Here is a 24,521-nt window from a genome sequence, read left to right as displayed (position 1 = left end):
ATTTGTGAGAGGTAACAGGAAAGAAAAATATAAAACTGGTTTGGTAAGTGCATTTAACTGTCATGTGATGGAAAAGTATAGTGATTATACTCATATTTATACGGATGGTGCTAAGGAACCTGAAACAAGAGTGACAGGGTTTGGGGTGGCTATACCAGCAAAAGAAATTGGAATCAGCAGAAGAACATCTAATAAGTTAGGGGTGTATACAGTGGAGATGCTGGCAGTGTTGGTTGCGTTGCAATGGGTGGAGAAAGCTAGACAAGTCAAAGCATTGATATGCTCAGATTCATCCTCAGTTCTAGCATATTTAAGGTCTTTTCACTCAAATAGTCAGCAAGATGTAATTTATGAAGTCCTTGAGTTAGTCCCAAGAATTGCAAATCAGGGAGGTCAGGTAAAATTTCTGTGGGTTCCATCACATGTAGGGGTGAAGGGGAATGAGAGGGTGGATGAGTTGGCAAAGAGGGCGTTAAAGAAAGAAAATCTAGAAATGCACATTAGTATCAGAAAAGCAGAGGTTAAGTGCGTAATCTGGGAAAAAATCAACCAAATGTGGCAAGAAAGATGGGACAGGGAGGGGAAAGGGAGGCATTTATATCAAATACAAAAAGGTGTTGCAGGTACTAGGGTAGGTAGTGGATACAGAAGAGGAAACTGTGTGGACTAGGTTAAGGCTGGGGCACTGTGCATTAAACAAAACATTGAAAATGATAACAGAATTGTGTGAGGAATGTCAGCAAGAGGAGTCAGTAGAACATGTAGTTCTGAGTTGCAGGAAATATGGGATACAGAGAGAGGTGATGAGAATTAAACTAAGGGAAATGGGAGTGCAGGAATTCACATTAAAAGGGTTGCTGGGCATGGGTGAGAGAGCACAGGTTAGGTATTTTTAACTTTCTTAAGGGATAGGGTTTTTTATAGGATATGACGGATAAACAGGAATAGGGTACTAGGATGGCCAAAGGTGGGAGGATAAAGTGTAGGTTAGGGTATGTGTGGCTGTGTGATTGGGTGAAGGGATTTAGAATGTAAGTCTATTGCACACTTCGGAGCAGGAGGTGGCGGTAATGCACCATTAAGCTGGGTGCCAACCGCTGTAAAACAAGACCGAGAGAGAGAGAGAGAGAGAGAGACAATGCTTCAGTTGACCAATGAATATTCACTGCAGAAATAAGCTATTGTGAAACCACTATTTCTATTATTTGTGCTCTTACTGATGCACACAAATGCTCAAGGAGTAGTAGAAAACTTCAAGCCAAGCTCTCCAAAGAGCACCATGCATACCTGCATAGTTTCTGAAAGAGAAACTGGAAATGTTTCCAGGAGATTCAGGTGAAGACAATGGCTAACTGAACAAAAATGGGAGGGTATCTGAAATTCTCTTACTATGTAAGACACAAATTAAATTAATCTGTTACCATTTGCCAATCCCCAAACTTTATTTCCTGTTAGTCTTCTCTAGTTCTCAGACATTTTACCAGGTATTGATAGTTAAAGTGAGATTTTATCACTGTTATTACCCATGTTCTTTTCTAATTAAATTGTGGATTAATCTATTTTACTAATCTTCAAGCTACTAAATGGTATGGTTATTTAACTCCTAAATAGTATAGTTATTTATGTGTGTTGCTAGTTATTTAATCCACAGGTTTTTAAAGTTGCTTTTGTATTTTGGATCTCATTGTCAGGAGAGATTTATTGTTTATTTCAACATACCAAGCTATAACATGGCTTTGATTTATGTTCATTTGCTGCATAAAGATTTGCACTAGCAGCTCCACCAGAGACTTTTATAATATGTAAGTCAGCGGTCCCCAACCACCGGGCCGCAAAGCATTCGCTACCGGGCCGCGAGGAAACTATATGTTTTGGCGATAGGAGGCAGCTGCACCTTTTCTCATTCCCTGTCACCTCCACTGTTGAGCTTGAACGCATGTGCGGTCATTACGCACACGTCATCCATGTCAGCGCGGGAAGGAGATCAACTCCTCGAGCTTGCAGATGACGACAGGCAGAAAAGTATGTTTGACATAACATCTCTGTCGGCATTCTGGATCAAAGTCAAGGCTGAATATCCTGAGATAGCCACGGAAATACTGAAAACATTGCTATCTCTGCAATGAATGGAACGAAAACTAAATTGCGGAATAGACTGGGCATAAGGAACCCCATTCGAGTATCGCTGTCTCCCGTCACCCCTCGATGGCACAGTCTTGTTGCAGGAAAACAAGCCCAGGGCTCCCACTGATTCAGCGATATTGGTGTGTTGCAATGATTTTATATGTTCATACGGGGAAAATATATGCTGTGTGTTTAATATACAAATGTTACTTAAAATATTATGCTATTGACTTATATAACCATATAATAATTACAGCACGGAAATAGGCGATCTTGGCCCTTCTAGTTCGTGCCGAATGCTACTATCACCTAGTCCCACCGACCTGTACTCAGCCCATAACCCTCCATTCCTTTCCTGTCCATATACCTATCCATTTTTTCTTTAAATGATAATATCGAACCTGCCTCTAACACTTCTATTGCAAGTTCGTGCCACACTTATTTCAAGCTCCCCTGATAATTGACTTATCTCTGTATTCAAGCGAGGAAAATATGTGCTGTGTTTAATATTAAATTTGTTAGATAAACCCTTTTAGAAACAAAATTGAGTACATTAGCCACTTAACAGCTGTATTCCGGTCGTGATTAACATCCCCCCCCCCCGAACAGAATCGCTAAAATCAATTTGTAAGGGGGGGAGGGGAATCGGCACGTACATGCATGCGCACACAGGTGTCCGCGCAAGGCTTCATGGTCATTGCAGTCTTACTCTGGGTAAACAACGTGTTTGACTGCTGCTCTCGTCCGTTGGCAACCCTACCCCCCACCCCACCCCGCCCGGTTGGCCGGTCCACAAGAATATTGTCAATATTAAACCGGTCTGCAATGCAAAAAAGGTTGGGGACCCCTGATGTAAGTTACCACTGTTTAAATCTGGTTAATGACTTGTACTTGAACAGAAAAACTTAACTTTCACTTCAGTCACCTGCTTGAACTTTTAAGTCTTCAATAAACTACTTAGTTAGCCTTTTGCTATGTCAATATTAGACTAATCAGTGAACTTAAAAATATTTTATTAGCAATTAAAATAATACTAAAATATTTTTAAATTAGAATGGTGAACAAAAACTTACAAACAATGAAGTAAATCAAAAATCAGTGATTAATTCTTATAAAACTGATACAGGTGTCCAAGGTTGCCATTTAAGTGGAGCAGAGGACCGGAGCAGAAAGCTACACCTTCAATTTGTGTTCCAGGTGGCCTTAGCAGCTTTGAAGTTGAAAATCTAAATGGACTACTGAACTCTATTTACAGTTTCTGTATTGTTTTGTATACTTGTATATGAGAGCAATGATGTAAAAATTATGGATAGTAGATACTATTAATTGGTGAGTAAATTCCTGATAAACGTCTTCACTATTCTTACATTTGGAATTTAGTATCAGCTGAATTATTTATCACAGGATCTTAGTTTCTGGTTTTGTATTGACTATAGTACCATCAGCCCAACCCCCCCCTCCCAATTTTAGTTTTAATCCATGCATTGCAAATTAGTCCATTATTCTTTTTTGGATGTGTTAGGATATCTTTCAATCTTGTGGTTAGTTATGTTGCTAGACAGTTTTTCATTGGTGAATGCTGTTTTACTTTGCTTCAAGCAATTCTAAAAATAATTGAGCTGAACAAGGAATGGAAACAGTTTTGAATAATGTCCTAAGCAGAGACTCCCCTGCTTGTAGAGAAAGGAGTTGCTGGAACATTTTTTTCAATCTGTTGTGTCTAGTCATCAGTTCTATTTTCATAAATTCTTAGAACAACTCAGTTATTGTAAACTGAAGTATTCCTCTGGGAACAAAAGCTTATTTTTCCAGGTCAGAATTGATCTGTGTGCTTAAATGCAATAAGGTATTTGAGGCTCTTAAATTCTGTCAAAAATTGTGTTCTGTCTAGACGAATTTAATGTTTTGGAGTGTACACTGTAAGCGTACCTCACCAATATTAGCTATGTTTAGACATATATATTTAATAAAGGTGTGAGATGAAGTGTTCCATCTTTCTGAGGCAACTCATATTAACCCCTCCCATTAATCCAGTTGGGATCCATGTTGACAGTAGATCCCCTGAAGATCAAAAAAATGACGGTTCAAAGCAACTGAAATTAAAACATTTCGCAATGATAATATAATCTGTTCACTGTTGTTACCTGTAATACATTTTAGCCCATCCTCTGTCTGCGTAGACAGACTGGTGAGAAATTGCTGATTTGTAGTGGATGAGCAGCAGATATCAATGAAACTAGACGTATGTTGCATCAGAGCAAGATAACCTAAAATTGCTGTCTTTGCAGCAGTCTGGGATAACTAGGCATGGGGCATGTGAGGCAACTGCTAAAGTATCATTGGTAAGAGGACAATAGATTCCTTTATTTTTATCTCCTAGGTTGCTCATCCAGTGGATTTATTCTAATAATTTCTGGTAAAATGGCAGTGCATTCAATCATAGCGGCTTTTATGGTGTCAACCAAGGTGTTATTGTCCTTTTTAAATGTATTCTTTACAATTGAAAGATCCTGCTAGCCATTAAGGACTTAAAGTACTGTAGGTCTACCCATTCAGCAAGTTGCTTATTGGCAGAAAAGTTGAAGGAGCTGGACTTGGTGCAGATTGTGCTGCTGCCTGCGTCAGGGAGGTGTCAAAGGAGTCGGTACGCAAAGCTGGTGTGCAGTCTAACAATGAGCGATCATCCTAGTTGCTTTTCTTGTGATTGCATCCTGTTGGACATTATTAATGTAGAAATGCAGTAAGTCCGTTTCACTGATTTATTGGCAGATAGCAAGGGAGCTGCATGGCCTCGGTTGTAGCGAGGACTAGGCCTCAAGCTGCAGTGTTGTCTGTTTACAGCCACCCAGGAGAGAGGTGTTAGAGTCTGTTCTCTCCACCGAGGTGTTGTGGGCAGTGTCCAAGCCGGAACAGTGCTGTCCCCCTATTTGTTTGCTTGGCAGAAGACAAGCTGTATTGTGTTTGACTTCAGATTTCTGCAACATTCATGGACTCAGTGTCTTGGACCATTTTTTTTTGTGTGACCGTATTTTACTGATATCTTCTATGTGCCTTGTGCTGTGTTTGGTACTGTTCGTACTGTGCTTTGCACCTTGGCCCCAGAGTAACGCTGTTTCGTTTGGCTGTATTCATGGGTATTCATGCATGGTTAAATGACGATTGAATTTGTAAAGTGGCAAAAGTGAGATGATGCTGAGAAGAGCATACTGTTAAGGTATGCACTCAGCAGACATGTACATGGACAGAAGAGAACATAATGAGCGGAGGAAACATTTGAAAGGAAAATTTGTTAAATGTGTACCTTCACCCATTATAATCTTGAACGTTAGGCAGATTATGAGCTCAGTGGCATCAAGTCAATAACCTTGAGTACAAGGCCCTACAGTATTAGTGGATGAGACTGAATGGATTCTACTCCACTAAAGTGAGCGACATTCTTGCCACTCTTACCCTGCAAGCCATTGGAAAAAGTGACTCTGCATTGGGCTGGTAACAGCACGGTAAAATAGGTATGTTGTGCATTTGTTTGAAAAAAATTGAGGTTCCTAGCAGTAATTTTGACAAAAATGCCATGCATTTTTTTTCCCTGTACTGCTCCCAAGTCCTTGAAAGTTTGTTCCTAGTGCTGATCTCTCCAGCTCTTAATCCACTTGTGTATACATGGCTTCCATCTTTCTACTTATTATCAAACAAGTTGAGGTCAAACTGTGCATCCCAGAACCTGCTTCCTGCCTAGCGACGGATCCATTCTTGTCAGCTCAATGTAGTGTCAAAAATATCGTTAGTCATTTCTTTTAAAGATCAATTGTGCTTTGGGAGCTGGAACCTAAATTTCATATATGCCAGGTTAGTTGCATAATCACATGGTACTGTATTGTTATTTTTAAACAAGTGCTTAATGTAGATGAATGAAGAAAATAATGTGTTGCATGCTTAAAATGTATGCATGCTGTTGAGTTTGCAGCACAGTAGAAAACTGGGTGTTAATGACATTGGGTGACATAGTGGATTAACTGCTAGTTTCTTTTACTTGAAGCATGGTCATAAGGGTGGTGTTGAGACTGTTTGCCATAATAACTACAGTTACTGTCTCTCCATAAAGTTGCTGTAAATAGTTAATACATTTGGCATTTCTTGTCTGCACTAAACAGTAAGTTAGCTAAGGAAAAAAATAATCTGTGCTGCTTCTGCTTTTTTGCTCTTTGTTCTAAAAATACAGAGGGAAATGGATCATGAAAAGGCCCAGCAAATCATATCTTTTCTCAAATCTTTTTTGAGGGGATCTGAAGGTTTTCACAGTTCATGCACTAAAAAGAGAAAAAGTACTGAAATTGTTTACTATCAGTAACTTTGTGATGGCAATTTCTGTACCGACCCAAGAGACTAGAAAAAATGTGAAACAAGATAGCCGCTGTCTGCTTGCTTAAGGTCAGTTTGTCAAATTCTTTCATTTGACTTCAATGCTGACTTCTTCCCAAACCGCTGAGTTTTGACCAATGCTGATAACATCTCTAACTGCAACCTGTGTCCTAGTGTTTCACCAGAGGAAATCAAGGCAACTTCTGGTTAGTATTGTTCTAGAATCATAGGAAATATGTTCCATGGTAGGAACTTCAACTTGAATGAATTTGGTTCATCACCATTTGTTTTCTTATGGTTGGATGCTTTCTGGAAATGGCATGTCAACATGAATGAAGCTGATTTTACATGCTAAAACAGATATAGTATCACTTGTCTAGCAGCTTTTATTGTAAATCACATGTCCAAAATTTTGGAACATCTTCAACTTAAACAAGGCAATGAAATTTTAATGGTGCAGTGCTACGAAATTTAACCGCTGAATGCAGTCCAGTGTTGAACAATGTAGCCTAGTTTCTGCTTGACTGTGCTTCTGGTATTTAGTTCCATTTTCTTGTGCCTTTCTCCTATTGACTTTGAAGTTGCTACTTTAAATGCCAAATTTCATTGGTAGTACAGGTTGAGTACACCTTATCTGAAATGTTTCAGATTTCAGATTTTTTTGGATTTTGGAATATATAATGAGATAGCTTGAAATCACCATCATTTTCAACTCTGAATTTTTGTGCTACCAGTAAGCAATCTTTATCGAAAATTTCTTCATTACAGTAAAAGTTATTACATACCATTAATAAAATGAAAATATAATGTGTGCAGGGTAACAAAAGCAGCACAACAGCATCAGAATACCTGAATCAAATTTTAGACAAAAAGCACTGGCAGATTTTCAGTCTCCACCTACGATACTGTATTATAATTAAAAGATTTGTATTTTACTTCTTTTTAGGCTTTATGTAAGGTATAAAAACAATCAGCATTGTAGACTTGTTCTGGTGTTAGATTTTCATAAGTGATGATCTTAGCAAACTCATCAATGAATTTCTTTGCTGCTTCGTGATCAGCAGACACTTTAAAATATAATAATAAAATATGAGAAAGTCTGCAGGTGCTCAAAATCCAAAGCAACACACAGAAAATCCTGGAGAAACTGGGCAGGTCAGACAATATCTGTGGAAATGAATAAACAGTCAATGTTTTGGACTGAGAAAGGACTGAAAAGGAAGGAGGAAGATGCCAGAATAAAAAGGTGTGGGTGGAGGAAAAAGGCTAGCTAGAAGGTGACAGGTGAAGACGAATGGGAGGGAGTGGTAAAGGGCTGGAGAATAAGGAATCTAAAAGAGGGAGGAGGGGACCCAGGGGGAAGTGATAGGTGGGTGAGAAGAGGTAAGAGACCAGATTGGGGAATAGAAGAAAAGATAAGGGGGAGAGAATTTTTTTTATATAGTGGAAGAAGAAATTGATATTCATGCCATCAGGTTGGAAGCTATGCAGACAGAATATGAAGTGTTACTCCTCCACCCTGAGGGTGTCCTCATCATGGCATAAGAGACCATGGACCAACATGTCAGAATGAGAATAATGGGAAACAGAATTAAAATATTTGGCCACTAGGAAGTTCTACTTTAGACAGATGGAATGGAGGTGATCAACAAAGCAGTCCCCCAATTTACAACAGGTCTCACATGTAGAGGAGGCTGCATTGGGAGCACATGACATAATAGACAACCTCAGCAGATTCGCAGGTGAATTGTTGCCTCACCTGTTTGGGGCCCTGAATGGAGTTGCAGGAGGTGAATAGGTTGATGTAGCACTTAGCCCGCTTGCAGGGTTAAGTGGCAGAAGGGAGAATAGTGGGGAAGGATGAATGGATAAGGGAATCGTAGAGTGAGTGATCCCTGCGGAAAGTAGGGAGTGGGGGTGGGGGTAAAGGTAAGATACCTTTAGTGATGGGATTTCTTTAGAGATGGTAGAAGTTGCAGAGGATGATGTATTGGATGTGAAGGCTCATGGGTTGATAGGTAAGGACAAGAGGAACTCTATCACTGTTAAGGTGGCGGGAAGATGGGATGAGTGTGGATGTTTGGGAAATGGAATGTATTGTTTGCCTTTTCTTAAATTTCTGCAACCTGCCTGCTGAATATTCACAATTACCTTTAATTTTCAGTCATTGTGAGAGATCTTTGCTTGTTTCATGATCAGCATACCATTAAGCAGTATATGTTCAATCTGATGCTAATAAATCCACGCTTTCAATACGTGATGGAGATCTTTTTTTGCTTTATGCCATGTTTTTATTTTTTTCATTAACTTCTGTTCACTATATATGTGAGGCCACTTGTCAAAACTATGTAAACAACAGGAATTCTGCAGATGCTGGAAATTCAAGCAACACACATCAAAGTTGCTGGTGAACGCAGCAGGCCAGGCAGCATCTATAGGAAGAGGCGCAGTCGACGTTTCAGGCCGAGACCCTTGAAGGGTCTCGGCCTGAAACGTCGACTGCGCCTCTTCCTATAGATGCTGCCTGGCCTGCTGCGTTCACCAGCAACTTTGATGTGTGTTGTTGTCAAAACTATGTGGTGTGCAGAAATCTGTGCATCGCCTGGGAAACATGCAGTATCTTCTGGAATTTTCCATTTGTGACATCATGTCAGCACTCAAAAAAGTTTTGGATTTTGGAGCTTTTCGGATTTTGGATTTTCGTATGTGGTACTCAATTTGTAGCCATTAAGTTGCTCTAAGGTTCTGCATTCTCAGAAGAACTAGCCTTCTTTTGCTCCCTTCTTAAAATCAACTTTCTCTTTCTAACTTTCATATGTAGCCTGTTGGGACACTGCAGAGCTATAAAATGAATTGCAACCGCTTCCACCCCTTCTTAAGCAAGTTGTATGCTGATTGTTGACTGTTAGGATTGGAATGCCCCATTCATCAAATTGTTCTCCAGGAACATATGAGATACCTTATTGAAATAAGTATATACTGTATGCAGCACATTTTAAAATCATTTCATTCATTGTTTCATGGGATAGTGTTATCAAGGAGGTAATGCCATTTATCAGCTCTAACTTGGATGTTGTCCAGGTCTTGCTGCTATGGCAAGCTCCTGCTTTCCTATCAGAGGATGTACAAATGGAACTGCATTATCAACAAACAGCTCCAGTTCCAATATTGTTTGAGGTTATGCCAATAATTAGTCATGATTTTGTCAAGGGGGTGAATGCTCTCCTTTTGTTCCTGTATTACTACATTTACAAGAAGGCAGACCACAGCTGGTCTGGGACATTGCCCTGAAGAGCTGTTTCTCTGATAATCTAGTGTTTTGTATTTGATCTCCAATAGTCACTGTCATCTTTGTGCTAGGTATAACTAGCTGGAGATCACCTGTAAAGGCATGTTATTACTGTTATAAAATTGTCTCTGAAGTTTCATATAAGTACTTAGTGCAAGAGAGTTAAATGGGATAGAATTTGAAAGTTCCAAGAGAGTTAATGAAAACAGTAAGGATAGTCTTAACTAGAGGAGGGGCCATATTGAACGTATTGGGAAATGAGTCTAGCCAGGTAACTAAAATTTTAGTGGGGTAATTTTTAGGAAAAAATTATCACCTCTGCTTAAATTTTAAGATAGCTATGAATAAGTTGTTTAAACCTTGCTGAAAAGTATTAAATTGGGGTAGTGATTAGGCAGACACTAGGGAGAGCTAATTAGGAACATGATACTGCTTGGATTAGAAGGCATGCGCTATAAAGTGAGATTGGACAAATGATTTGTTTTCTCTAGAGTGGTAAAGATTGAGGGAAGACCTGATGGAACAATTAATTCATCACTGAAACTTAACCCTTTTGACCATTTCTAGACCAAAGGTGGAAGTCAAGCTGAGCATTAGTGATGACCAGGTTATTATGGTGAATGATATTGTTACCTGCGACTTTCATTGCTTTGCTGATGATTGAAATCAGACTGAGCGAATAAGCCTAGTGGTTGAATTGGACTTCGGGGCTTTTCGTGGAGAGGTAAAAGCTGAGAATTTTCCCACCTTATTCTAAAACCCAGGCCTTCAGGACTATAGCTAGACTCTTTCTGCGGGGCTTTTGACTCTGTAGAGAAATCCTAAGTGGATCATTCAATCCTGGCTGGAGATGGTTGCAAAAGCTTTAGCTTTATCTTTGCACATACTTCAGTTTAGTATCATTGAAAATGGGGCATTTCAGAAAGCAATCTTCTCTCTTTTTCCTGTATACTTCCATCAGAATTTTCACCTGCATGTGGCTGGACAATGGACCTTTGTTGTGCATTATTAGTTGAGGAATTGCTTGGTTCTTAACATATCGGTTCTATAGCTTAATGTGTATAGTCCATATGTTATAGCTTCAGCAAATTAATAGATAATTTTCAGGTGCAACCTTGAGTGCTGCAGTTTGCACTAACATGCTCATGAATATCATGGACGTTATTCTCAAGGAGAGGAAAGTGGTGCCTATAAAACCAAATAGTTTTCATTGATGTCTCTCAACAATAAATTGTAAATGATAGACCAGTAAGGACAAGATCACGTAACATATTCCCCCATGCTGGTTCCCTCATAACAAGCCCAGGTTGCTGTGTCATTCAGAACATGTAAATAACGCAAGATTCCATCATAAAAGACATGGTAGAATTCTTGTAAAACCCCAAATAGTTTAATTAATCCAGGGTGTTTTTTTACAGAAAGTTACCAATGAATCCAACTGCACGAACTGTATTTACTATGATTTGAATTAATGTTCCTTAGTTTATTATTGGAACCTCTGGATCACTGTTCTAGTAACCAGTGGTGATAGATATCTAGAGTTCTTGTTGGCAAAATGTACAGTGTATTTTGCAGTCTGATTTAGATAACTTGGCTCTGAAATGGCTCACTTCTATAAATTCTGTGCCTTTATTATGTCCTTCAAAATACTGTTCGCATTTGTCCCCTAATCCACTTCTAAAATATCTGAAAATATTAATTTGTCTTTATTTTTGAATTTGAATGGGTTATGTTACCTCTGTAGTTCAGTCTGCTTCCTGGTACGAGAAATTATATTATTGAAAATCTTTTTAAAAAAAAAAATCATGTGTTTTATTTTCACAGGTAAGTAATCTTGTAAATTGCTTGGTTCATTTTTCTTTTAAATCTTTATTAACATTAGTGCACAAGTTGAAGTAGTGAGTCAACTTGATCATTTAAAGGAAATCAAATTTAGACTATTACGATGTTCTACATTATTTTTTCAATGAGCCCTGGATTAAAGTACACTTCTGGGAATAGTGTCTATTATTTTGATACAGAAGGTTTACTATTAATTTATTTTGTTCCAAATATGCAAAGCACTTTGCTGTAGCTTGATTCAGTTTATTATCTTTAAATGATCTGTTTTTACTTTGCTACATTTAGAAGGAAAATGGAATTCTTGATCACATAATATTTGGTCATAATGTTTACATTTGTAATGCTTCTGTTGCTAAAAGAAAATATTGGGATCTATTGCATGCAATCATAATTACATTGTGATGCACACATCAGGATGCCCTTTATCAATTACAGCTCAGCATTTAGTACCTTCATCCCCTCAGAACTAATCAGTAAACTCCAAGACCTGGGCCTCAATACCCCCTTATGCAATTAGATTCTGGATTTCCTCACCTGTGGACCCCAGTCAATTCGGATTTGCAAAAACATCTCCTCCACAATGTCCTCCAGCGCAAGTGTACGATGGGGCTATATGCTTAGCCCCCTGTTCTACACACTTTACGCGTATGGTTGTGTGGCTAAATTGCCATATTCAGGTTCGCTGATGACACCACTATTGTGGGCTGTATCAAAGCTGGTGATGAATCAGCATACAGAAGGGAGATTGAAAACTTGGCTAGATGATGTGATGACAACAAACTTCCACTCAATGTCAGCAAGACCAAGAAGCTGATTGTAGGAGAGGGAAGCCAGAGGTCAATGAGTCAGACCTCATCGGAGGATCAGAGGTAGGGAGGGTCAGTAACTTTAAATTCCTGTGTGGCACTATCTCAGAGGACCTGCTCTGGACCCATCAAATAAATGTAATTGCAAAGAAAGCATAACAGCACCTCTACTTCCTTAGGAGTTTACGGAGATTAAGCGTGACATCAAAAACCTTGACAAACTTCTGAAGATGTATAGTGGAAAGTGTTGAGTGACTGCATTACAGCTGGGTATGAGAACACCAGTGCCTTTGAAAAAGGTACATAAGAACATAAGAAATAGGAGCAGGAGTCGACCATCTGGCCTGTCGAACCTGTTCTGCCATTCAATAAGATCATGGCTGATTTGGCCATGGACTCATCTCCACCTACCTGCCTTTTCCCCATAACCTTTAATTACCCTACTATGCAAAAATCTATCCAACCTTGTCTTAAATATATTTATTGAGGTAGACTCCACTGCTTCATTGGGCAGAGAATTCCACAGATTCACCACTCTCTGAGAAAAACAGTTCCTCTTCACCTCCATCCTAAATCTACTCTCCAGAATCTTGAGGCTATGTCCCCTAGCTCTAGTCACACCTACCAGTGGAAACAACTTCCCTGCCTCTATCTTATTGATCCCTTTCATAATTTTATGTTTCTATAAGATCTCCTTTTTTTTCTGATTCATGCACAATTACTCCCAAGCCCTCTACACAGCAGCATGCTGCAATTTTTTACCATTTAAATAATAATCTGCTCTTTCATTTTTCCTTCTAAAGTGGATGACCTCGGATTTACCAACATTGTACTCCATCTGCCAGACCCTTGCCCACTCACCTATCTATATCTCTCTGCATACTCTCCGTATCTTCTGCCCAATTTGCTTTTCCACTCAACTTAATATCATCAGCAAACTTCGATACACTATACTCGGTCCCCTTTTCCAGATCTTTAATGTATACCATGAACAGTTGTAGGCCCAACGCTGACCCCTGTAGCACACCACGGATTGCCAACCAGAGTAACACCCATCTATCCCAACTCTCTGCTTTCTATTTGTTAACCAATCCTCTGTCTATGCTAATACATTATCCTCAACTCTATGCATCCTTATCTAATGGGTAAGTCTTTTATGCGGCACCTTATTGAAAGCCTTCTGGAAATCCAAGTAAGTAACGTCCATCTGTTCCCCTCTATCCACTGCTCGATAGATCCTCAGGTAGTGGATTTGGCCCAGTACATTATGGATAAAGCCCTCCTAACCATTGAGTACATCTACATGAAGCACTGTCATAGGAAAGCAGTATCTATCATCAAAGATCTTACCACCATGCTCTTTTCTCGTACCTTCTTCCTGATGGCAGCAACAAGTCACTCAAGACTTACACCACCAGGTTCAAGAACAGTTAATATTTTAGTTATTCACAGTATTTATGGTCCAAACATTTTTTGAAACCACTTTTGTAATATGCTTACCCTCCATTAATAAAATGTTATGCTTTGAAATTGCTCTCCAATTGTTTTCTATCAGCAATAAGAATGTACATTTCTTTTAAATTAAGTTCACCTCGGTTCAGAATAATACATTTAAAATTCATGAACCTGTGGCCCATCAAGGACTAAGGAAGAGGATATCTGATTAGTCTTGAATGCACAAAAGCCATATTTTTCCCAGCTGACATTCCTGGATTTTCAATTGAAAAGTTTGGGAGATGGCTGGCATTTTATTACAGCCAAAAAACTGACATCTTCTGGAACTTTAATAGCTAGACTGACATTTGAAATAAAAAAAACACTACTTAACATTCTTTATTAACTAAAATTTTCAGGGAAATGTTACTGCTCACTGGCATGGTCAGAATTATTTTTCTGGCTAGAAAGCTTAGTGAATAATTTCAGCATCAGCCAGATATCCAGGATTTGCCAAAAATTGTAAAGTTGGGTTAGGTTTGGACATTCAGAGCAGATAGGTTTTCACACATTAACTTTAACTTTTATCATGTTTCACTGCAGTGCTAAGCTTGGAGTGTAAAAAACAACTAAGTAATTGGAAATAATTGAAATAGTTGGTTTATTATTATCATATGTAACTAGATACAGCAAAAGGCTTTTACCTGTATACCATCTGGATAGATCATTCCGTACATAAGTACATTGAGGTAGTACAAAAAAGTAAAAAATAACAGTGCATGCAAACCATTTTCTGAAAGCAGAAGTGAATTTGGCTTTGGAATGTCACTATACATCAGATCTCCAAATGCAAAGCCAATTTGCCATGTTTTCTGTGTACATATGGTGATGCATCTGAGAGAATCTGCTGAAAATATGTTTGACTTTTAAAGTATGAATACTTTTCCAAGGCATCTTACTGTTATGCAAAGTTCATATTTGCAAGCACCTCAAAGACAATTGTCCAATATTTGAGTGATGTTTTCTCTTCACGAGCAGCTGGGTGATGCTCATCCCCTATTTCTTGATTAGTTTTACCTCCAACTGTGTTGCTTTTAGAGGTAGGTAAACTATGCCAAAATTTTCCCTGATTTTCTTTTCAGTAATAATCACTTTTTGAAAAGCCTTGAAGCAACAAATAAGTAGACTCTAGTTAATTAGGTCATCGGTTAATCAGGGCATCTGCCTGTCTGGTCTTAAGGAACAAAAAATAATTGAGAAAGTTGCGCAGATTCCCTTCGTTTATTTGGAACACCATGCCACTTAAACAGGGCAGGAAACTATTGCAGAACACATTCTAGCTAGTGTCAGTTGCGCTCACTTGTCTGGCTGTTAGACACCACGCCGTGCTCGGAGTGAACAGTTTTTAAATAAGGTCAGTTGCGTGTGCTTGTGTTCAAAAAGCAGTGATTTTTGATAGTTTATCACTGATAGTTGGTGATAAATAAACAGCAAGACAAATCAGAACTGTTTTGATCACTGCGTTTTAAAGCATTGAGGCAGAAACAGCCGGGAATGAAAATGAAACTATTTCACTACGTCAACTAGTTGAGTACTATTTAAGAATTTGAACATATCGACAATCATCTTGAAGGTCACAATGAAAATGAAGATGTGAAGGATGCAATCATCAAAAGCATTGTATAAAGGCAGTCCATTATCTGCACCAGGTGGCTGCGCTGATTTTGTTCATTTACAATCAATCGAAAGAACATGGTGGCATACACTGGATTAATTCCTCTGATAACTATTAGGAGTTAATACACAGTTGTATAGTACTGTAGTAATTTTGGTGGTTCCAATTTGTTCTAGATTTCATTTAAATACGTAGTTTCCTTCTCATTTTGTCTTTTTATACCTTTTTAACTATTTCCATGAAACTTCGGTTAATTGGTGCAGATGCTTAATTGGGCCAAAATGTACTGATCTTGATGTGTTCCAATGAACCGGAATACACTGCACTAATAAACTTTGTGACTTGTGGACTATGAATGGTCAGATTGTCCTATCTTAATTAAACAAAATGTTTGGATCTCCCATCCTAACACTCTCGGTAGGCATGAAAAAAATAACTCTGGCTACATATTAATTACTTTGAATCAGTGCTTTGTTTATGTTTGAAATCAATCTATTTTCTACGATTTTGTTGTTAGTGCAGTAGTGTACAATATTATTCACTAGAAGAGAGGAGAAGGTTGAGAGAAGTCACCTTGAAGTGTTTTTTTGTGTAGTTTAATGTAACCTGTGATTAATGCATAAATCAGATGGCAGATTCTTTTGCATTGTCTCCAGTATATGTAATTTCCAAAAATAATTGGGTAGTGTATATTCCTTCTAGTTATTCATTCCAGGGATTTGAAAAGATTGTTTTCATCAAACAAGTATGTTAAACTGTTCTTGCAACCCTGAGCAAATTTGGGTCACAGTGATCTTCTAGTTATGTATGGGTACTCAACATTCTTTGTAAAGTGTGTCACCAGTTGATAAACCACTTATTGTCAGGCTTTCATAATTTCATAAAGTTCCAATATTTTTATTCTTTCAGAACCCAAGTAAGCTTTGATAAAATTGTTCTATTTGTATAATAGTTACTTTTTGAATTCCTCAGTAATTTTGTTTGTTTTAAAGAAAATGAAGTTCTAAAACAACTGATTAATCCAGATTGTTATCAACATATGTTACAGTTAATTGCAAGGAACTTTACAAGACAGAATAACTCTGTTAATGTTAAGTATCCTAACCTGGAAAATAAAGACACATATGTAAGGCTCCTTTTCATTGACTACAGCTCTGCCTTTAATACCATCATTCCAAATATACTGATTCCTAAGCTCCAGAACCTGGGCCTTAACACTCAGATCTGCAGCTGGATCTTCAACTTCCTCACAGACAGGACCCAGGCTGTAAAAATAGGGGACAAGCTCTCCTCTACAATCACTCTGAGCACCGATGCCCCACAAGGCTGTGTACTCAGCCCCCTGCTATACTCACTGTACACACATGATTGTGTAGCCAGGTTTCCATCGAACTCAATATATAAGTTTGCTGATGACACCACAATTGTAGGTTCGTATCTCGAGTAATGATGAGTTTGAGTACAGAGAGGAAATTAAGAACCTGGTGGCATGGTGCAAGATAATAACCTATCCCTCAATGTCAGCAAGATGAAGGAATTGGTTGTTGACTTCAGAAGGAGTAGCGGACTTCCATTTAGCGGACACCCATTTACATCGGTGGTGCACAAGTGGAACAAGTCAAAAGCATTAAGTTCCTCGGGGTCAATATCACAAATGACCTGACTTGGTCCAACCAAGCAGGGTCCAACCAAGCAGAGTCCACTGCCAAGAAGGCCCACCAGCGCCTTTACTTCCTGAGGAAGCTAAGGAAATTTGGCCTGACCCCGAAAACCCTCACTAATCAAGACTGGAAGAAGCTGCAGAAGATCGTGAACACAGCCCAGCACATCACACAAACCAATCTTCCATCCTTGGACTCATTTTACACCGCACACTGTCGGAGCAGTGCTGCCAGGATAATCAAGGACACGACCCACCCAGCCAACACACTTTTCGTCCCTCTTCCCTCCGGGAGAAGGCTCAGGAGCTTGAAGACTCGTTCGGCCAGATTTGGGAACAGCTTCTTTCCAACTGTGATAAGACTGCTGAATGGATCCTGACCTGGATCTGGGCCGTACCCTCCAAATATCTGGACCTGCTTCTTGGTTTTTTTGCACTACCTTACTTTTCCTTTTCTATTTTCTATTTATGATTTATAATTTAAATTTTTAATATTTACTATCAATTTGTACTCCAGGGAGCACGGAGAGCAGGATCAAATATCGCTGTGATGATTGTACACTCTAGTATCAATTGTTTGGCGACTATAAAGTATGCCTCAAGTTCCCCTTTTCAATATAGGTTTCTGTTGTTTTTCATTGTTTTTCCTGTGTGAATGTTTCATGTGGGAGAATGAGGTTGATATATGTTGGCTGACTGCAGTCTATTAGTTTTGTCTTGATAGAAGAATGAGTGACATTAGGAAAATATGTGAAAGCTGATGAGCCTTTAATCAAATGATCAGGTAGTTGTTCAATATTCATGTTCTGCAGCAGTGCAAATGTACTGTGTACTCTGAGGCTAGGGTCACTGTAGGTATTTACAGTACCATTCCTAATCTGAATTTATCTTCCAGTTTTAAATCCAAGTCTTACAGCTGAATGAAAGAATCTAGGATTTGTTCTTTTGAGAGCTGTCTCACTATTTTTAAAAGTATTTGGCAACAATTATTGGATATACGTTTGTAGTTTAAGTTTGGATTGTAGATTAGAATGAGGAAGAGAAGCAGAAGAGTAAAGAGTTTTCATATGTAATAAAGCTTCACTTGTTTGAAGAACTTTGGCTTTATTGAATTGGATATGGATTTGAAATCATTTTCTGCTGTAGAGTGCCCTCTAATGGTGTTGCTTCAAAAGGCTTATTCAAATTATAACTTATATAATATATATAGTGTGCATTTTGTTTTGCTGTGCCCCACTGAGGATCCTAATTTACTGGTACACCACAGATTCAATTCCAAGTTATTGCAACAACCCTTTTCAGTTTTCCTTGCAGCCTTGCAACCTTGCAACCTTTTCTCCAAAAACTCCTGACTGAACTGCAGATCATCTCTTCAACAAAGAGGAAACTGCAACTTCCATCATCTCCAGACCAGAACAAGATTAGTTCACCCTCATTCATCACTTTACAGAAGTATGTAACACTTGCAAATCTGAAGCTAAACTCCAGATAACCATTGATTCCTTCACTGAAGTGTATAAGAGGAATGATTGAACAAACTGAGGACAAAGGTCCTCAACCAGACTCCCTCTGGACGCAATATTGGCTCTGTATTAGTGCATCTCCAATACAGACTTCAACTGAGAGAAGATTTTCAAGATAAATATCAGTACCTTGGATTTGCATCAGGATCAGTCTACTAAGCAGTGATAATCTCTCTGCTCATGTGTGGTTTAGAGATATGACAACACAATGCAAGTATCTCAAAACACCGAGAAGTACCACTGGTGCTATCTTTGCAAAATACCTCTAACTCATTAATAGGATAGCTCCCTCCCTCAGATCAGCATCACCAGCATTGAGTCTCTAGTTACAATCAACCAACTCTATTGAGTCATTTTGTCCCAATGCCTGATACTGGATTACTGAAGTAAATGCCATAAGCTGCATGACAACAACAGACGGCCAGAGCAGAAAAGAGTAAATCAAGAGAGTGCTTAAAGTTTCCCTGGGAAAAAGAAAGCAAGTAATGGTATTTGGGGAAGGATTATCTGTGAATGTATCTTGAATATCTACAAGGTGGTATATCAAAATACCCACCTGCCCCATCTGTAGCAGAGGTTGCACAACTTGCAAAAAGCCCTCTCTCAAGCATCCAGAATCCACAGAACAAGAGTGGAAGCAAGCCATTCCTAAACAAAGGGACTGCAGAAGACAAAGGCAATGCATAGTAGAGACACAAGAAACTGCAGATGTTGGTATCTGGACCAACACAGAAGTTGCTGGAAGAACTCAGTAGGTCAGGAAGCATCTATGCAGAGGCATGGATAGTTGATGTTTTGGGTCAAAACCATCATCTGGGCTATTCAAGTGCTTAAAACAGTTTGTTTGGATTTATATTAAATACATATTGTAAGCTATAGTGCAAATGTACTGTGTTCAAATAATTTTTTGCTGTAAGAGTGCCCTCTAATGGAGTGGCTTCAAAAGGCTTATTCAGTTTTTTGTGTGCTCCCACCTAAGAACAGTTATTCCTCACTTACTGTTTAAGAAAGTTGCATTACTTGTTTATACCCAATGATCTTTACAATGTATATAGGTCCTTTCATAGTTTGAAGTTATGGTTCCTTACAAATGAAAACTCAAAGGTGGTAACATATATAGTAATTACATTATTGTTCCTTTAGGCTAGTTCTTTTGGAAGTATTTTAGTGTTGGATTTAGTTTTGGTTTATTCCACATCTGTTCTGTTTGTATACATGTTTATATGTGTAGTTACAGTATTTAATGAACATGCTGTAGCAATTGTTTGGGGTCTGTTTTTTGTTTTATAAGCAAAACAGTGTGCATTCATGATTGTACTTAATTATACAATATCATACAGTGCAGCTGCAACTAAAATGAAGTATATTGGTACTTTTTAAGAATTAGTGCAGATACTGATTTTATTATTTATATTGGTTAACTTTATATAATTTGGAGTCATTCAACATAAAACAGACCCTTTGGCCTGTAGAATTGAAGCTGACTACCAGCGCTGGACAATTCATGACTTTCTATAGATGAGATGTAGAGAGCATCCTAACATGCATGCATACGGAAATTGCACTTTAGTTGACAGAAAGGCTCAACAATGGGTAATTAAACTCCCAACTCATCAAGGCAGAAGCATATACAGAAAGGTGCCAGAAAAAGGCCAGTAATGTCTTGAAGGAGCCCACCCACTCTGCTCATGGACTGTTGATTGCACACCATCTGGGAGGAGCTACGTAGCATCTATGCCAGGACCACCAGGCTCAAAACAGTTACTTCCCCAAACAGTAAAATTAACCTCCACCCAGCCCCCCCCCACCCACCACAAGTACATTTTATTTCCTGCCAGAGTCACCTTATATACAGTCACTCCGTGCCTAGCCTGAAATTCTGAACATAGAAACAGTGTATGTATATAACCTATCTTATGTATTTCTGTTTATTATGTTTTTTATTGCGTGTTCTTTATCTTGCTGTGTTTTTTTTTGTGCTGCATCAAATCTGAAGCAACAATTAGTTCATTCTCCTTTCCACTTTGTAACTCTAAAACGTAAAATTAATTAAAAGAAAAACACAGAGCCGGGGAATAACTTCTGTACACTTCATTTTTACTTTAGTGAGGTGTGCACATATGACGTGTTGGTGTAATGACATATGCCATTCACATACTTTTGCATATAATCCATAGTGAATTATGTAAATAGCAAAGAATGCTTAATCAAACAATATATTTATAATATTACTCAAATATTACTGATATATATGATACTCCTTACTGCTTAGCTATAAACTCCAACTCAATATAGAATGCAACTTAACTATAGTAAATTTTAAATTGTCCCATTCAGGCCTAAGATTTAATCACTGTGGAGGATTTCTTACTCTTGTGGGATATCATCTTTCCTGACCAGGGAGGTTACTCTCCCTGCCAGGTGACACTTGTGGCTGTGAAACAATCTCAGGTTCTGGGGCCTCCTCTGTGATGCTTGTAGGAGTTGACCCTGGGACTGCAGGAAGTTGGGTTCTGACAACTCTGGATACCTTTTTTCTGGACGGTGTTTTGCAAGCTGCTCGATCTGCTGATATATCGCAGGCTACCAAACAAAGCTTCAAGCCATTATTTTCATCTTGACCAAGCCTAGATGACTGGCATGTAGCTCATCCAACACTTTAGCTCTCAGTTTGGATGGTACACAACTCTCAGTCCCCATCAACGGAATGTTCATCCCAGTAAAAATGGGAGAACTGGAATGTCTGCTGCATGTTCCAGCCACTTTGGGTTGGCACGTAGACCCGAGATAGTGTAGTTTTTTTTTTCTTGTTTCCCTTTGGATCATCTCTGCCCTGATAGGGAGACTTTCGATTTGCATTATGGAGAATATGTCAAGAGGAGTGTCCTCTTTTGTAAATTTTTCAAGTACTTCCTTTTTCAAGGGTAAACAGGACAATCCATCAGTATTTCCATGATTAGTTCTCTTCTTGAATTTGATCTTCTAATTGTGTCTTCCAAGAAACAGAGCCCATCTTTGCATTTTTGCATTTGTGGTGCTGCTGTTAGTGGAAGACCTTTCTGTGGATTGAAAATGGACACTAGTGGTTGATAAGCAGTAACGAGGGTAAACTCTTTCCTGCACAAGTATTGGTTGAAATGTTTTGCACCCCACATGAGACTCAAGGCCTCTATGTCAATCTGTGTGTAATATTTCTCTGCAGCTGTAAGGGAATGTGATGCAAAGTTTGTGGGGTGTTCACTTCCATCATTCATAGCATATAATATGACTATACCATAAGGTGAAGCATCACAATCAAGCTTCAGTGGATGTAGATGATAGTGTGTGAGTACAGTGTCTGATGTCACCATTTCCTTTACTTTTTTGAAAGCCACCTCACACTGTGTTGTTCAGCACTATTTCTTCCCTATCTATAGTAATGAGTTCAAGGGGTGGAGCACGGTAGCCAGGTTTGCAAAGAACCTGTTACATTAATTGACAGATCCTAAAAAGGATTGCAAGTGTGACACATTCTTTAGCCCTGGGATATCCATCACTGATTGGTTTAAAGAATTCACACTGGTTGTGTCATGTTCTGAATTTATAATCTTCTAATTTTTTTAAAATTGTCTTGAGCTTTTGGAAATGTTCCTTGTTATCTGCATCGGTAACAATTATACCATCCAGGTAACATCAAGTGCCTGGGCAGCCTTGCAGCACCTGGTCCATAACTTTCAGCCATAGTGCAGATGCAGATGCTACTTCAAAAATAAGCTTAGTATAGTGATAAAGCCCTTTGAGTGTTTAAAGTGAGAAACTCTTCTTCCATTTCCATCTCCATCTGTAGGTATGCCTCAGCTAATTTCACTTTGCTGAAATGTTTTCCTCCAGAAACATTTGCAAAAATGTCCTCTATCCTGGGTAGACGGTATTGGTCTTTTTTCAGTTCTGGGTTGACGTGACCTTAAAATCACCACAGATCCTGACAGAGACCCATCCCTTTTGGCTACTGGGACCGCTGGTGTTGCCCATAGACTCCACTCAACCTTGGAAAGAATTCCTTCAGCCTCCATGCCATCTAGCTCACTGGCTACTTTATCACAGGTAATATAAGGAACTAGATGGCCTTTGTAAAACTTGGGTGTGGCTTTTTCATTTAACTGTATTTTTCCCTTGATATGTTTTCCAATGCCATTCTTGACCACTACTGTAGCATCATCCAGTACTTTTCTTAATTTGCTTTCAGTTGACTCTATTGCAGGAGATGTGGCCTGCAAATGGTGGATGGATCTCTAGTCAAGTTGTGATTGTCTTAGTCAGTCACAACTACACAATGCTGGCCCTTCTGTTTCTACCAGATACAAACCCAATGTGGTTTGTTGGTTGTTGTATTTCACTGTTATGAATGTCATTCCCACAGGAGTTATCTTTTCTGCAGAATAAGTTATTTGTTAGACATTTGCAAGCTGTAGTTCATTATCTTTGAAATGTCATCCAAACTGATTTCATGGAATGACTGAAACAACCAAGTCAGTGTGTCCAATTCCATTTTAATTAGTTTGCTCTTCACTTTTGGTGTCAGCCATTTTGCTTGCCAATTGGTAGTTTTCACATGTAAATCACCTCAGTCCTGTGTCACTCTCATCATTAGATGACTGGCATGTTTCCATTGATACTGAGATTTAAGCTGCCCTTTTAAATGTGAGTTGTGCTTCAGTTAGGAGCTATTTTTGAGTATTTTCTTGTAAGATCCACAAAGTAAACTGTCTGTCAGTGCATCATTAAGCACATCAATGAACTGACAACGTTGAGACAATTCAGCTACATATGCTGAATTCCTTTAAATTCTGCTTAAGAAAACTAAAGCATTCTGCAATCAGCAATGTTTTTGGTTTTAAATGCTCCTCCGTTACTTCTACAATATCAGCAAAGCTCATTTCAGCTTGTTTGGTCGGAGAAGTCAAACTTCTAAGCAAACTCTATGCCTTTCCACCTGTTGAACTCAGCAAAATTAGCACTCGCTTTGCTTTCACGAACAAGAGAAAATCTGCAGATGCTGGAAATCTAAGCAATAAACACAAAATGCTGGAGGAACTCAGTGGGCCAGGCAGCATCTATGGAAAGGAGTACAGTTGATGTTTCGGGCCAAGAACCTTCCTCCAGAATGGAGGAAAAAAAGATGAGGAATCAGAGTTAGAAAGTGGGGGAGGGGGGTAAGAAACACAAGGTGATAAGTGAAATGGAGTGAGAGAGGTGAAGTAAAGAGCTGGGAAATTGATTAGTGAAAGAGATGCAGAGCTGGATAAGGGGGAATCTAATAGGAGAGGGCAGAAGGCCATGGAGGTAAGAAAAGGGGGAGGAGCACCACAGAGAGTGGGCAAATAGATAAGGTGAGAGAGGGAAAAGGAGATTGAGAATGGTAAAGGGCAGGGTGTCCATTACCAGAAATTCGAGAAGTCAGTGTGCATGCCATCAGGTTGGAGGCTACCCAAACAGAATATAAAGTATTGATCCTGCAACCTGACAGCAGAATGGGAAGTGGAATTAAAATGAGTGGCCACTGGGAGATCCTACTTTTTCTGGCAGACCAAGTGCAGGTGCTTGGCAAAATGGTCTCCCAATCTACACCAGGTCTCATCGATATACAGGAAGCCACACCAGGAACACCGGACACAGTATATGACCCCAACAGGCTCATAGGTGAAGTGTCACCTCACCTGGAAGGACTGTTTGGGGCCTTGAACGGTAGTGAGAGAGGAAGTGGAGGAGCAGATATAGCATTTGCTCTACTTGCCAGGAGGCATATCAGTGGGGAGGTACAAATGGACAA

General features: G+C 39.0%; 1 protein-coding gene across 9 annotated transcripts in view; it reads left to right on the top strand.

The window, feature by feature from the left end:
• Positions 1-24,521, top strand: part of hdac4 (histone deacetylase 4) — a 494,468-nt gene that overhangs the window by 216,493 nt on the left and 253,454 nt on the right. The window lies entirely within an intron of this gene.

This window comes from Mobula hypostoma, chromosome 6 (genome assembly GCF_963921235.1).
Source record: "Mobula hypostoma chromosome 6, sMobHyp1.1, whole genome shotgun sequence".
NCBI classification, from domain to species: domain Eukaryota; kingdom Metazoa; phylum Chordata; class Chondrichthyes; order Myliobatiformes; family Myliobatidae; genus Mobula; species Mobula hypostoma.
The sequence above is the reverse complement of the archived record's forward strand: the minus strand, read 5'-3'. Positions and strand labels throughout refer to the sequence as shown.